Source organism: Gouania willdenowi, chromosome 3 (assembly GCF_900634775.1).
Source record: "Gouania willdenowi chromosome 3, fGouWil2.1, whole genome shotgun sequence".
NCBI classification, from domain to species: Eukaryota; Metazoa; Chordata; class Actinopteri; order Blenniiformes; family Gobiesocidae; genus Gouania; species Gouania willdenowi.
In genome coordinates, this window is record NC_041046.1 from 44,835,937 (window position 1) to 44,852,053 (window position 16,117).

Consider the following 16,117-nt stretch of genomic DNA (forward strand, 5'->3'; position numbering starts at 1 on the left):
GAATCTGACATTGGAAAGAGAGTAAATCATATTACTCCAGCACTAAATCCATTCGTCACAACTTGTAGATGCTACTTAAGGCCAGACACAATTCATAAATCAGCTCCATTTTTCAGTAATAAGCTTTGATAAGATCAGAGCTTTAAAAAATAATCCAAAGCAGAAGCTGTGGGTCGAGTGTTTTTTCATATAGCTGGCAAACTATTTCATACATTATATTTAAAAACATTTGTGTTATTGCATCTACGATAACAGCAGAGTTTATGTTGATTTTTCCATTTTATTAAATTATTTGTATAAAATAAAAAGTTTGGATGAATATCAAATAGTTTCATACAAAATGTTTTCTCCAAAAACTAACATTATGACAACATAAGTACACAAAATGTCACAACAATATAAAAATGACAAAAATACATAAAATGACTCAGATAAGACGATTAGGGATAAAAACAAAATAACTTGCAAAACACATGATTTGACGACAAAAATACCTCAAATGAGAGAAAGATAATAAACCCTTATTTTGTTGTTGTGCTAATGCTCAGTTTGGTCATTATTGTCGACAACGGAAATTAAGCGTTTGTAGCGTAACACGCCCACTTTGAGAGACAATAGCTTAAGTAAGTAAATCAGAAATAAATAAAAAATGTTGCTGAAAGTAACTGTTGTAGGGTTAGGGTCTCTTTACATCATTAAACCAAAAATAGTGTGTTTATAGTTTCCCTTTATTATGATTAATATGCTAATTGTAGCTGTTACATTGCTAGGTTATGTTTAGTACGCTGCAAACACTTCATTTCCGTTGTCTCCGCCACAATGGGCGTGGTTTGGATGGGCGTGGTTTGGAGGGCCTGCGGTTCTGCAGCTGGACCGTTCTCCCTTCATTGAGCGATTTTAAAAAAAAAAAAAAAAAAAAAAAAAAATGGCAAGTGAAACAGGTGAGTTAATGAAATCTTTTAACAAGGGGTGTGGAAGTGTTGTTGAATAAGCCTTTTCACAACCAGCGGGGGTCATAGGTCTAGAGGGATATAAATGTCAACAGTTTTGTGCTGTGCGCTGAGATTTTCAGCTGACTTTATGTATGATAAAGGTGGACCTAATGTATCTGACATTCCAATATATAACAAGGTCAACACTGCAGTCACTCACCTAAACCAGCTTTCAACAAACACCTTTCAATGAGTTTTTGCACTTTTATTTGTAATGGACGAGGAGCTGCAAAAATGGAAATCTATGGTTAGCTGAATGTGTGAATAAAGTTGGTAAATATAAATGATATTGTTTAATATTATAACTAAACCTATATTAATGGTAGTGGTACTGTGAGATGGTGATAATACACAGAGAAGAACAGAATATATTGTATCACCTATTTCTTGACTTGGTCTAATCTTGATGTGTTCATAACTAATAATTGATCCATATCACAGACATGTACATGTATATAAACTAACCATTATAAGACACCAGGGATGTAGAACAGGCAGATTTTACAGTATGAGTTCTTCATTTGAAAAGGTACATTTATGAGGTACACCATTCATTAACCAGGTCCATGTGATTATTCTTTTTTAAGCTATTACATTCTTTACATTTACAAATTTGAAGCACGAGTACACAATATGGACAGATCATTTCATTTGCACATTTTCTTTGTGTAGTATTGCTCCTTTTTTCTGCGTGTGTATCATTATTAGTGTTGTTTTTTTAATACACTACTTTATTAAACCTCTCTGTGTTTAATAAAGTATTTTCTTATTCTGATTAAGTGAAACAACACTGATCAGCTGATTCATGTTTACAAAATGTGATTATAACCTGAGTCACTGTTGAAACGGCAAAACCCAGAATTTTCAGCTTGTGTGCAGCATTAGCTTTAGCAGCATTAGCTTTAGCAGCATTAGCTTTAGCAGCATTAGCAGCATAAGCTTTAGTAGCTAACTTGGTCTTTCTGCCTTGGAGACTGATGCCACGTTTGCGTAAAAAATCTTTTAAGAAATCAACGCTCCAACGGTAAAATAATCAAAATCTATGTCAGACTCTCTTCCTACACGTCAACCATGACGAGTTTATCCCTCTGACCTTTGACCTAACGCAGAAGAACTGAACCAGAGCGTGAAAAGGCTTATTGTTAATTACGGTAGACAGTTTAAGAAGCTGTATGCCAGCGCCGTAGTTAAAGTTCTCACTAAAGTAATGTTGCAGACGCAAAATTTCTTTTACAAATATAAATATTTTTTTCACACATGGATTTTTTTTGCGCACACAAAATCTCTATGACCCTAATTTGATCCCGTCCACATTTTGTGTGTGTGATCCAGTGAATCCATTCCGGTGTTTGAACGCCTCTCTCTCCCGCTGCTGCTGCTCTGTTGCTGGTTGGCTACATCGTATCGGTTGCTGATTGGCCACATTGTATCGGTTCCCACAGCAAAGAAGCAGCAGCGCGGCGCTCATCCAGAAACACGGTGAATACGGAGGAATTAACCCGGCTGGAAGGCTCTTCTCGGTGGGATTAATCGGCGGAAGGTGGCGGGCAGCGGGGCCGGGGCTTGTGTCGGGGTTTCCGGGTGGGAGAATGCGTCCCGGACGGTGTGTGGAAGTGTGATGGCCCACGTCCAGTGAGCGCTGGCCTCCCCTCAGCTCCTCTCCTGTGGTGGATGTCTTGGGGAGTAGTGGCGCTGCCTCTGCTGCTCGCTTTTTATTTTATATCTTTTCTATTTGATTGAAGAGGCTTTTTTTAGTGTAACTCGAAGGCTTCTTCCTCTGATTTGCTGGACACAAACTGGCCATGGATGGAGTACGCTTTGGAATAGGAGTGAGTCGTTAATAAGTCGGTAAGTTGCTGCGGTTTTTCTGCCCGTTTCCTCCTCCATGTATTGTTGACTCGTCGTTAGCCGTTTACACCCCCCCCCCCCCCCCCACCCATAGGTTAGCACGGAGAGGAGAGTCCCTGAACGCCCCACGGCCCTGTAAACACACCACGGGCGTCTTCTGAACACACTTTTTAAAGCCACTTTGACAGTTACTATTACTAATGTTACACTGCAGTGTTTTCACTCAGTGGAAAAAATCAACTTTTGCTTTGGTTAATCATTCTCTAAAGTGTGTCATCCATTACAGCAAAACATCTTCAGGGACTGTTAACTTAGTATTTAGAGGTAAGAGATGCTGAACAAAGACAATTAACAATGCACACGTTTTCTCCACAAACACAATGACAACACAAATGTCACAACGATATTAAAAACGACAAAAATACGTGAAACAGCAAAATACATAAATGACTCCCAAGAACACGGTATGACAACAAAAATAAACAAAATCACTTGCAAAAGATATTATTTGACTACTAAAATACCCAAAATGAAAGAAACATGTACAAAATGACAATAAAAGACACTTAAATCCTTCAAAGTAAAATACACAATGTAACACAAATGCACTTAACTCCTCACAGAACCCTCGAGATGACTACAAAAACACACAAAATGACAGAAAAACACACCGCAGAAAAAGTGTCAACCATTACAGCAAAACATCTTCACGGGTTTTAAACTTAAAATGGCTTAAGAATATCTAGTAGATAATTAATGTAAAATTACTAATTTGAGGAGGCATAAATACAACCCTTCACTGTAACCAGTTTTTATTTCTGACAGCAAATGTTGATTTAGTTTTTGTCATAGTATTTTGACTTCAATGTAGTTTGGCGATATGGTCCAAAACTCGTATGTTTTCCTCCAAATGGCCATATACGATATACATTTTGATAATTTTAATTCCAGTTAAAGGTATTGTAGACGATGTTTCGCTTCCGGGTGGATCATCAAGACTATTGGTCCTCCTAATTGTCAATCATGTTTACGAAAGGCCGTCGTACGTGCTCGTGCCCGGTGCGCACCGGGTCCTTGGAAAATAGATTTTCACTTACCGGTGGCCAGTCTGACATAGTGGGAAAAGTGCAAATCTTCTTTTGTAAGGTAAGCTTGTATGACTGATGTCCACACCAACTTGTAAACAGAGCTGTGCACGAGGAAAACCGGGCTCGTGCACGCGCTCCCGCACACGTAGGCGTGTTGCACATGCGCGGTTTTTTCCAAATGTGGAGAGGGCGTTTCTTTTTTAAACATCGTCCACAATACCTTTAAGTCTAAGTCTAAATTTCTAGATACACAATACCACAGGTACATTTAATAACAAATAGCTCCACAATATGTGACACTTTTGGCTTTTTTTCCTGTAAGGGACAGCACGTGTGAGTGAGTTCCGTAGTGAGGCTTGTTTAGATGAAGGTCTGGGTTAGAACGCGCTCAGAAATCCATCTAACTGTGCTTTTCATGATGTTCTGAGAAATAGTGAAAGCGGCGACTCTTAAAACAGGTGTTTTGATATACAATCAGCTATAAATATATGGGATAGGCGATATTGTAATTTTTTATATTGCCAAAATAGAAAACTCGATATAATCTTGAATCTCGATATGTCGCCCTAAGTTTTAGTTAAAATGTAGTCATGAAGAATTTTTTACCTTTTTTTAGTCTAATCATGTATTTTGCAAGTACTGTTTATTTTTGTTGTCCTATCACGTTCTCGGAGTCATTTTGTGTATTTTTGCTGTCGTTTTGTATATTGTGTCCTTTTGTGTACTTGTCATTTTGTTTATATTTCTCTCATTCTTAATTGACATTAAGATTTTAGTCGACTAAATTCGTTACCGATATAGTCGACTAAGAGTTTTACGCATTTATTAAAAAGATTCAAATACCGTCTATTAACCTAAAATGGTATGTTATTAATGTTTGTAAATACTAGGGATGCAACAATACAGTCAGTCCACGGTTCAATACGAGACAGGTAACTATCTTATCTAAATACGTACCTCGGTTTTTTGGTCACGGTTCGGTTCTGATGGCGCAGGTCATTAAAGTATTTCAAGAGTTAGTATTTAAATTATTTATTTTACTTTGAAGCAAAACACAATTCAAACACATTCCTGTGTGTGGTGCGTTGTATGATATAGCCATTTCATTTTTAAGTCTCATGATAAGAAATATCTGGGTCTCCTCTTCTGTCCACACGTTACGCGCCATGTTTTCTCAGAGAGAAGTGGTCAAGTGTCTATGTATGTTACATCCTGTGACATATAATTGTGGTAAAAAAGTATTCCGTTGTGCTTTTGCGATACATTTCAATATGGAAAGATCTGAAAAACCTCCTCATGAAAGCGTGAAAACTTTTTAGTGATTTGTGTTTTTTTTTTTTTTAATTCAGGTGTTTCCATTAGCAGATTTTTTAGTACTATTTAGATTTTGCAAATTCCCAAATGATAATAGAAACACATCTATTGTCTGAACCAAGGGTCACATGAACATTAATTTCAGCGTTTAGAATAATAATGAGCAATCTGAGCGTTAACTAAGTATTTTTGTCACCATTTTACATATTTTTTTTGTTGTATTTTATGTTTGAGTTGTTTTGTGCCAGTTTTCTTTTTGTGTGTTTTAGCATCATTACATGATTTATTTTTTTTTTTTGCAGTTTTGTGTGCTTTTGGAATAATTTTGGTTGTTTGCTGTTGACTTGTAATGATAATTTTTTTGCTGTTTTGTGTATTTTTGTTGTAATGTGAGTTTTTGGAGAAATTGTGTGTATTTTTTTTTGTCATTGTGTATTTTTGCATATTGTATTTGTGCCTCACCTTTTTTCCTCGTTCCATACAAATGAAATACTGTTACACCATTTGGAACTGAAGATAGTCACGTGATCACTGAATGACGATACAACATTCACTGTTTACAGTTTTTGTTATATTCTTCAGTAATTATTACCAAAACATACAAACAAACCACACCCCAGGTCTAACTGGTATTCCAGGTCATTTGTAACCACATTGTTGTGGCCACATGGAGCTCAGTTTGGTTTAAGGGCTGTATTTGTAGGACCAACTGCCATTAACAATGTGGCAGTTTTCTCATTTCTATACCTGCTTGTCCTGTTTAGGATTACAGGGTGAAATGTCCTGTCACACTTCCAAGCCAGTCCATCAAACACGATCAATCACAGGCACTTACACTTTAACTCCAGTGGTCAATTGAGTGATTCCAGTCCACCCAACATGATGCACACTGTGTTTGGAAACACACACACTGAAATACTGCTGAGCGAGACTATTGTATACTCAAACATCATAAGTATTTATCAGTTCAGTGGAAGGTTCGTTAGTTATTTCCTTCTAATTATTGCATAATGTTTCTCAATGGTTTGCCTCACTTTAATTTTATATCTGGATGTTTTAAATTCCAGTAGATACATAAGTTACAAAGCATTTAGTAACGTATATCAGGAGATGTATTTCATTTCAAAATTTCTACAAATCCGTTTCATGGTTTACCCATTTCCATTTCATTTCTGTTTCATCTACTTTCCCTAATTAGATGTCACTACTGGTTATTAAACTTCTTGAAATCATACCAAACATGAGTAGTATGCTTCATTGAGTTCCCTATTGTTAATAATTTCATATTTCTATGCTGCAGAGAGGAGACTAAACGTGCTGAAATTATGCAAGAGTATGTAGTGCGAGATTTGACATATCTGTCCTTTTTTTGCCAAAACTTGTGAGACATTAGACCAAATCTCATGGAAATGTGTGCTATTGTCCCAAAACGTGTAGGCGAGGGTTTATTTTGTGTCATGTCATAGATTTTGTAGCAATATTTTGCACGTGATTTGCCATTTCTGTATTTTTTTCCCACCCGTTTACAGGGGGAAATGCTGCGTAAGTGTATCCCATAATGATAGAGGCAGAATTAACAAAGACATGTTTGATCAATGTAAGAAAAAAAGTTACTGGTTTTTCCTCAAGGCGTCTCATATGTTTGGCAACCTATATCTATTATTATTTCTTACCAGGGGGGGGGTTGATTCAGTTCAATGATTGCTATTTTATAAATGTTAACTACCAACAAATTCCTTAGTCACACCTACTACCAACATTTGATGAAGGCAATATACAACATGCCCAGCAATTATATTTTTAGTAGAGCAGTTTTTATTGACATCACCGTCTGCAAAGGTTTTGCACCAATCATCACCTTCATACTGTGATGTTTGTTTTGTAAGTAAACTGTCCATTGTTTGAGTTTGGCTCCTGAAAATCCAGCTGAAATTACAGAATGTTACACATTTTGTATTGGTGTCATTGTGACTTATGAGTCATTCAGTATTGTTTTGGTGGTGAAAGCTTTGTTCTTCTCTGCTATGGTTCTCTACTTGCACTTTTGTATCAGGAAAGAGATTCGTCAGACAGTGTCATCATTGTCTTATCAAACTGGAAAAGGGTAAAAATCTTGCCTTTAAATCCGTATATGGTTCATTCTGTGATTATTCCGTGTCATAACCAAATCACAACCAAAAATTAGAAATGGTGAAATCTTATTTTGTTTGTTTTATTTGGATATTTAGGGTCGATTGACTCAATTAATACCCTTGATTTGGGAAATTTTAATCACCTGTAAAGTCGGGGTGTGCATTGCCATGAATCTGATGATACAATTTACATGTCATGACACAATATGTTCTGATGTATCGTAATACTGAACTATACAATATTAATTATTACTAATCTCACCTTTACAACTACAAAATGGTGTGAAATACAATTTATTTTTATTTTTTTAACTTTCCAGAACAGGTAAATAGTAACAAACTGTAATTCAACAACAAATATCAAAAACAAAAAATGGTATGATAATCAAACTGAAATTACCTTTTACAAAAAAGTTCAACTTTTTCTTCTACAACAGATTCTGATTCTGTTGGGTTTTTAAATTCTTAATAAAGTAGCCTACATCTATAAACGTGCCCAGTATGTTTTATGAAAACAACTTCCAGCTAAAATACATTGAGCAGTGAGGAAATTTAAGTCTGATATGGTTCACTGACACTTAGTGACTGGGCGTTTGCGTGCTATGCATATGTTGGTGCAATTTAATTGGGTTTTCTTTAAAAAATGTAAAAAAAAAAAAAATCATATTGGAAATATTTCGGGTCGATACGATAATCGCGCTGTGAAATATCGCGATATGTATCAGCCCATCATTTTTTTTTCTTTCAACTTTACTGTAAAGTAAACTAAATAAGGTAAGAAGAAAAAACAGAAACTAGACGGAAAAAAATAAACTGACGCAAAAATGAGTGAACTCTGAAATGGAATTGCGGAATTTTTCTAATGAAAAATAGGAGTCCATGTTAACCTCATGTAAAAGTAGCCTGTGATGCATAGGAAGCAGCAATCCACCCTCATCAAGCTAAGAAAACAAACACTAAACTCCCATGATGACTATCAGCACTTGTTTCCCATCATCAGTAATAGATAGGTAGAGCTTGTGAAACCTGCTTGTCTCTGCTGATGCTGTTGTAGGGGAGGCAGGGACGTTATCACTCAAACACCCAAAGGGCAACACTTGTTTATTTAAGTATGTTGGTCGACATGCAAAGCGCTGCCATTTATTATGTGTTCTCTCCTCGCCAGTCGTGCAAAGCTATGAAAGCAAAGTGGGGGTTTGGCTGTGTTTGAAATGTCACACTACAAGCTCCATGAGTATATACTGTCTACTATAGACTTTAGTATGATCAGGATGATGAGCGTTCCCACAGAAGTATACTTCCAAGTTTCCCAAGAAGCATTTGGAACCGACAGCATTAAAAACCTGAAGCACACTGAGGATAAATATATCTGTTGATTCTCCACCTTTGAAAGTTCTGAAAACATTTGAAGAATCAGATCATTTGATCTATAAATCTCACGTCGACACATTTCGGAGATTTTCGGAGAGCCCTATTTACAGAAGTGTTAAACTACTGGAAGAGATGCTTTTATTTTGAAAAGGGGATGTTTGATTTTTAGCTTGAAGCTGGTCCCGGGACCATTTTATGTTCCGCTCACAATGCATCATGGGACGGTTGAGTATGACTAGTGTGCCCACCGTGCATACTTAAAAAATATCCCCATATAGTAAACATCCAGGCATTTCTCGCATACTACATACTCATTTTGACCTTAGTATGAGTAGTAAGTTAGGATTAGTAGTACGTTAGTATGACATTTGGAACACAGTCTTTGTGTTTAGTGAGTGTTTATTAATGTGGCTGCTCTACAAAGTTGCAATAAAGCTTAGTTTATTGGTCCTGAAGAACATAGATAACAAGGCATCATAAACAACCATCGTCTCAAGGCTTCATGACAGGAAGGAACCTTCATCTGCTCATGGCTCACGTTGTCTAATGTCACTAAAGTCAATCGCTGAGTTAGAGCAAAGCTTGTTTTCCTTTCCAAGGTCACTACAGGCTAACCCTGTGATGTGACCCTGGACTCTGAGCTGCTCCATGAACTACCACAGTGCAGCATTAACGTTAAGAGGTTAAACTAAGTAACATGTTAGGTCACGTATTGGAACACGGCCCAGCATTTAAAACATATCAACTTGTCTTTCATCATTTGTCTCCACATGGTAAAAGTATTGAAGTAATAAAGTACATGCTACTAAATGTACTTAAGTAAAAAAGTAAAACTCCTTCAATAAACAGAAAATTCTAAATCTTTCATTTTTTTAAAACTTGTAGAAAACCGGTACACTGAAAGACGTAAAATCTGTTACATATGAACACCTGGAGAATTTAGTAAACAAAATTTGTAAATAAAATGTTTCAGGGAAAAAAAGTGCAAATATTCAATAAAACCTAGAGCATGTTAGCACGTTGACTAGCACTAGCTTCTCCACCAGCTTCACGGTTGTTGGTTTGGTTCTTTTTTAACATCGTGACGTCATCGTCGAAGGTCTTAAAAGTAACAAGCTCATTTTTAAAATGTGAGCAGTAGAAAGTAAAAAGTTGGCCAAAAAATAAATACTCAAGTAAAGTACAGATACCAGAAAAGTAATTTGTACTTTGTTACTTGTCACCTCTGATTATTTGTGTAGTTTTCATAGTTTCATTATTGTGTGTTTTTGCATTGTTTAGAAAGAGAATCCCACGTGAGTGAAGTTTGTGTAGGCTGGTAATAAATTGCCTGGGTTGGCATACCATCTGTCACTATTGGCTTATCATAGCTCCCTATTGTTGCTGTATCTCAGCCCCCGACAAGCACAATGTGACATATCACAGTATCGCTGCACCCAAGTGTAAAATCTGAGCAGCTCTCACATTGAAAAAGTAGAAGTGTTGTTTACGTTTGGGGAAACGTTCATTCAGGATGTCCATATCTGGTCTTTGTTTAGGCAATAACACGATAAAAGGAGTCGACTCAACAAAGCTCATGTGTTTGTATCAGAAATGTAGGATTCAATGTTCATCCTTCAAAGATTAGACCAGTAGTTCCATTGGAACTAGTGGTTTCCCTTTGGATTTTTAGGAATGTTATGGCTTGTCATCATTGTTTGTGATGTTAACATAAATGCACCAGACACAAAGACTACCTGGACACATTCTGGTTACAAATAGATAATATAATCAGATTCACTGGAGCCATAAAATTGTTTAAAGCCTTTATTGTAAAAACGCTTTTATTTTATTTTCTCGGTTTTCCCCCCGTGGTGGATTACAGCCCTGTTGTGCATACACATACTCTCTCTCACAGAGACAAAGATGTGGACACTTTAGAACACATGGACAGAGTGTTCTTCATGTCAACCAGTTTAAACGAGGCTACAAATATCAGTTGTTTTTACACTCCAACATGTCTCCTCCAGTTTTCTGTCTGTGTCAGTCTAACATGCTGCTGCAAATACAAAGTGTCCAATATGTTGCAATGATGTAAATGTTGGTTTTTATTGGGTGCAGAGCCAAAAAATGTCTGTGATCGACCCCGATTCAGCTGTTCTAATCAGAACTCCCCTATTAACAATATTACTGCAATGGAAGAACTTTAACTTTCATTCTGCGTTAGCCGTACGTCAGGCTGCCTCCTCTCTATTAGCGTGGAAAGCTATGATTGCTTTGCAGAGATCTCACAGAAACCCTTGACTGGATCACATTTAGACTGCAATAATCTGTCTTTATCAGTTTACTCATTTCAGTTTTGTTTTCATTTAGATTATGTTTACTGGCTATCAAACTTCCTGAAATCATACCAAACATACTAAATAGGGTTAATAGTGTGAACTACTATTATTTTCTTTACATTTATACTAGGGATGCATTGAAATAAAAATTCTTGGCCCAAAACCGAAAATGAGAAAATCAAGGCCGAAAAATGAAAATGCTGTTTTGAGCCATTTTTGGCCAAAATTTCAGTGCATCACTAATTTATACGCTTCAGATGGATTACAGAAGCCTGTAAGTTTACGCTGAAATCACGTAAGATTACGTTGCAAGAATGTCCATTATCCACACTTATATTATGAGTAAAATAACATGATATAGACCCATAACGTCAGTGCTTAACAAACACAAGAAATAAACCATCTGTTTTATATTAAACAATATCACACTTGTACATAAATTGTTCTTTCTTAAAGTTTAGGCGCATTTTGAGATAAAGACAAATTAAGCATCAATTAAGATTAAAGTGGTTTTATTTATCGACTTCAATTACAGTTGTAAACTAACTAAATACGTCAGTCAGGTGGATGAAAGCTTGGACGGGGAATTAGTAACGGAATGTGAGGGAAGTGGCAAAATGATGAAAATGACTGATTTTTATAATGTTGCGATATCACAAATGCAATTGATCATCCAACCTTAGTCTGTTTTTTTGTCCACATCAAACCAACTAAAATAATATAGAATATTAAATACTAATAGTAGTCTAATAGCTATTTCCATTTACTTTTGCATTAAATCCCATGTAGCCATGATTATATAGCGCAAGATTCTGGCTGTATTTATGTTTTTATGGTTTAATGTACAAAAGTGTTGCTTGGGGAGAGCCATGTTTGACTTTCCATTAGAAAAAATGTATTTGTAATACTTTAAGTGGAAATCAAACATTTAACTTAACAATAGGAATTTGTAGTGAGTTTTATTTATTACATTAAAACCTTTAACTTCAGTAAACTGTGCAAATGTTATTTGAGTTCCCTTTTAAATTCTACTTTGATATGTGGGTTTTACACTTTTTTATTTATTTATTTACTTTTTGTGTAAATCTTTTTAGTGTTTATTTTTGATTTGGAAGAAGAAAGAATAGAAACATAATTTGTATTCCAAGCCTGGAGGATTATGTTAGTATTAGGTTTACGCTTTCACAGAAAACATGTTCATTTGGATCTTTTTTCTGGAGGGAGAAGTGCAACATTTTCTCTGTGAGACACGGCTTTCTTTACAGCTCAGTTCCTTTTCAGAGGCGCTTTCTCTCTATCTGGTTACCTTTTTTTGGTGGTAATTTGTTCTAATCATTGTAGGGGTGTTAAATGCCTTGTTGTAGCATCCCACACCCATTTTGTACAATCTGACAGAGCCATTGCTTGTGGAAAAAAGAAGCCTTAACAGGGAATAGAAGAGTAATGTCACTTGAGGATATTCCACTTTCTCAATGTAACAGCAGGCTGGTGTGTGAGAATGAGCTGCTGCTACGCAATGGTTATTAAATAGAAGTAAGTGACGGTGACTAATGCATTGTGTGGCTTCAAATCTGTTTATTGATTAAACACTACATTGTCACATATTCACTGTTTGGTTGATAAAAAGCATTTGTTTGTTTTTTTTAATAATGTTTAGTTTGTTGGCCTGTTTTACGCCTCAATTTAAAAAAAATCCCTACAACCAGATGCAGATGAAACACTAAAACTTTTCAAAGTGCTAGGCACCAGATACTGTAAGCTCAAGACCAAGAGATTAGTTTGGCTTCCAAAGGTTCTCATCATATCATGGTCACAAACTGGCTCATAAACTATGAAAGGATTTATCCATTACCTACAAAGGATCTGTCAGAAATACAGTACAGTTTTCTTGTTTTTTTAAGAAACTGCTTTCTAGATAAGTCATTCATTTCACTTTAGGGTCATTACATGACATTTCAGCAAACGGTCCACACACTTAAGTCTTAAAGGAGACATATCATGATTTTAAATCCTTCCTTTTTACATATAAATCATACAGAGCAACTCGTTTTGGTGTGGTCTCTTTAAATGCAAATGAGACACTTCATACCCCCCCCCCTCTCCAGGTTACAGAGGTGACACTCAGTTCAACTCCACCCTGTTCGGCCATTTTTGTAGTTTGATAGAAGAGATATGATTATCTTGCGGTGCAGAAAATGTTTATTTACACGTTATTTACAAAATGTCAACAACGTTAGACTTGTCCATCCAGCCTTACATGTTCCAGCCAGAGTCTGACCCAGTGGAGAGAGATGAAAATGAAGATGATGAACCTGCAGAACCTTAACAAGTGAGCTAACACAAGCGCCGAGCTAACGCTAGCGCCAAGCTAACATCACAAAATGCATTTTAATAGTCTTTTCGGAGACAAAAACGGCAAAATGAAATGACTAATGAAAACTTTAGACTTAAATTAAATCACGTAGGCCATATCATCAAGGATCTAAAACGAGCACACAGCGCTAACATATGAAGACGGTGCAACTGCTAATGCTAACAAAACAATGACAGGGACGTCTTATCACACTTTTTAGCGTTATTTACAGCTTACCGAAGTGCTCTGTTCATCGTCTCCAAAGATAGAAGGAATTGAACCCTCAATCAGACAAAGTCTTTCTGTAAATCCTTCTTTATACTGGTGGAGGTTGATGAAGCAGTCATCATTGAAGTGCTTCACACACACAAAAATGACCTTATCCACAGATGTGGTACATTTCTATAAAAAATAAAACTCAACCAGACACTTTGAAAAGGTTCTGATGCTGGGAGACGTTGTAATGAAGCGTGTGGGTTACTACATCCAACAACCCAACATTTTGACTTATCCTCTCGTAACTTCTGCATCCTGGAGCTTGGACTACAAAATAAAAGCCAGAAATAAAAATGGCGGATTGCTCGAAGTGTTGGACCTGGAGTTGATGAACTAATATGGCAGTTCTGCTGCAAATACTGTGATGTAATAGTTCAAAAAACGTAATAGAGAATAGAAAAATCTAAACAGATTGAAAAATATGACCAAAACAGAATATAAAGATATCAATGGAGCACCTGAAGAGACTAATTTGAACTTTTCTAAACACTCTAAATATACAACAAAATGCATTTAAGGGCTAAAAAAGAGGATTTAACATGATATGTCCCCTTAAAAAAATTCAGATTTTTTTTTTTACCAATTGTTCTGTGATTATTCAATAGACAATTGTATTTTTTTTTAGTTTGATCAGATTAATACTTTTTGAGATGTTGCCAATTTAGCGAGCGGGGTATGTTTTGATTTTTGTGTGGCCGTATTTTTCTTCCATTTTCAGCTTCAAATGGTCACTTTTACATGGAAGTTTTAATTCCTCTTTAATTCAGAATAAAAGTTTAATCCTCTTTAAACTAGCTTTGTAAACACTTAATTCCAAATGCAAATTTAAATTAAATAATTCCTCTTTCTTGTAAACACTTAATTCCACTTTAATTCCGGTCATTCTGAGCATGCACGACTTGCCGCGATGACGCACTGGTGACGACATATTCCAGGATGGCCCCCCGGACTAGAGCCAAGACTATTTACCATTTTTAAAAGACATGGATATAATGAAAAGAGTGGATGGACGGAAGCATAAACATTAGGGATGTAACGATTCACTCAACTCCCGATACGATTCGATTCACGATTTATTTTACAAAATGGGACTGTAGCCAATTTTTTTTTTTTTGGGAAAAAACTAGAAAATACTGTACTATTTTCCTTTTAATTTTCATTGTCAAAAGAATTCCTTGATAAACTATTCAAAACAATGCAATTTAACTAAAAATAAATCTTGAATGAAATAAATTAAGGAATAATACAAATGAAAATGAAGCCTATTAATTTAAATTCTGGTTTCATAATAAACAATGCAAAACTGCATAATAGTTCTTTTTCTTTTAAAAGTACAACTGAAAATGTATTTTGTGCCTTAACAATTGGACTAAAAAAAAACAACCGTGATTACACTGGTTTACGGCATATTTGTTTGAACCAGCAGAGGGCGCTGGTAACACAGTGGTCGGTTGGCATGCAGATATCTTGCAGTGAAGAAGAGATGCTATGCTAGTAAGCATAGCATCAAGTAATATTACAGATATACTTTTGGTGCTTAATGGGTAATGAATCATTTATTAACATATTTAAGAGTAGAAGGCGGCCAGAAAGAAAGTATTAGCAGACTCCGCCCGCCGCCTACGCTTGTGGATTGCGCCCTCTGCTGGTTAAAAAAAATACTGCGATTCAATTTTCAGACAATCGATATCAACCGTGATACCTATGAATCGATTTTTAACTGCCTTACGATTAATCGTTACATCCCTAATAAACATGCAGTCTGTCACATGCACACATGGTCTTATTACACACACACACAAACATTGGCAAACGGAACAGACTTCATCGGGGCATGAAGCACCAGAGCTTCACTAATGATGTAGGGATCATTATAAAGTAAATTGTTCACTCATTGTCCTGTATAGTGGAGATAGAAGAGCTGTTGTTGACCACTGGCTTTGATTGACCAAAATACGGACTTCTATCTGTGAAACCGTGTGTTATCGTCGAGCTCCTGCTTCAAAACTACAATCAAAATACTATTGAAAACAGTTCTTATTATGTATTCTTCTCTGTTGTATAAAATGTTAGTGTGTTTTTTCCGATAGACGTGAATACGTCATGTTTGCCCCCTGTCCAATCAGAACCTTTCCCAACCCCCAGACCTAAAGAGGAATTGAATAAAGCTGAATAAACCGGTTTTCTACGTTAACCTCAATTTGAAATTACTATTTCCATGTGAACACGAAGCAGAACACTTTAATTCAGAATAATTTAATTCAGAATAGCTAATTCAGAAATGAAAAACACAATATAATCGTGGCCACTATCTCAGGAACTACACCACATAGAAAACTAAAATTTGGTATAGTAATACAGCTCCACAGGTGAGAATATACTGTACAAGAATATCTAATATACATCCTATCTAGTGGACATG

General features: G+C 36.0%; 1 protein-coding gene across 2 annotated transcripts in view; it reads left to right on the forward strand.

The window, feature by feature from the left end:
• The first annotated feature begins 2,423 nt into the window (after positions 1–2,423).
• Positions 2,424–16,117, forward strand: part of znf609b (zinc finger protein 609b) — a 133,029-nt gene continuing 119,335 nt past the window's right edge. For both annotated transcript variants that reach the window (XM_028435939.1, XM_028435947.1), the window contains exon 1: positions 2,424–2,840. The gene's annotated coding sequence lies outside the window, so the exon portion shown is untranslated. The remainder of the gene's footprint in view (positions 2,841–16,117) is intronic.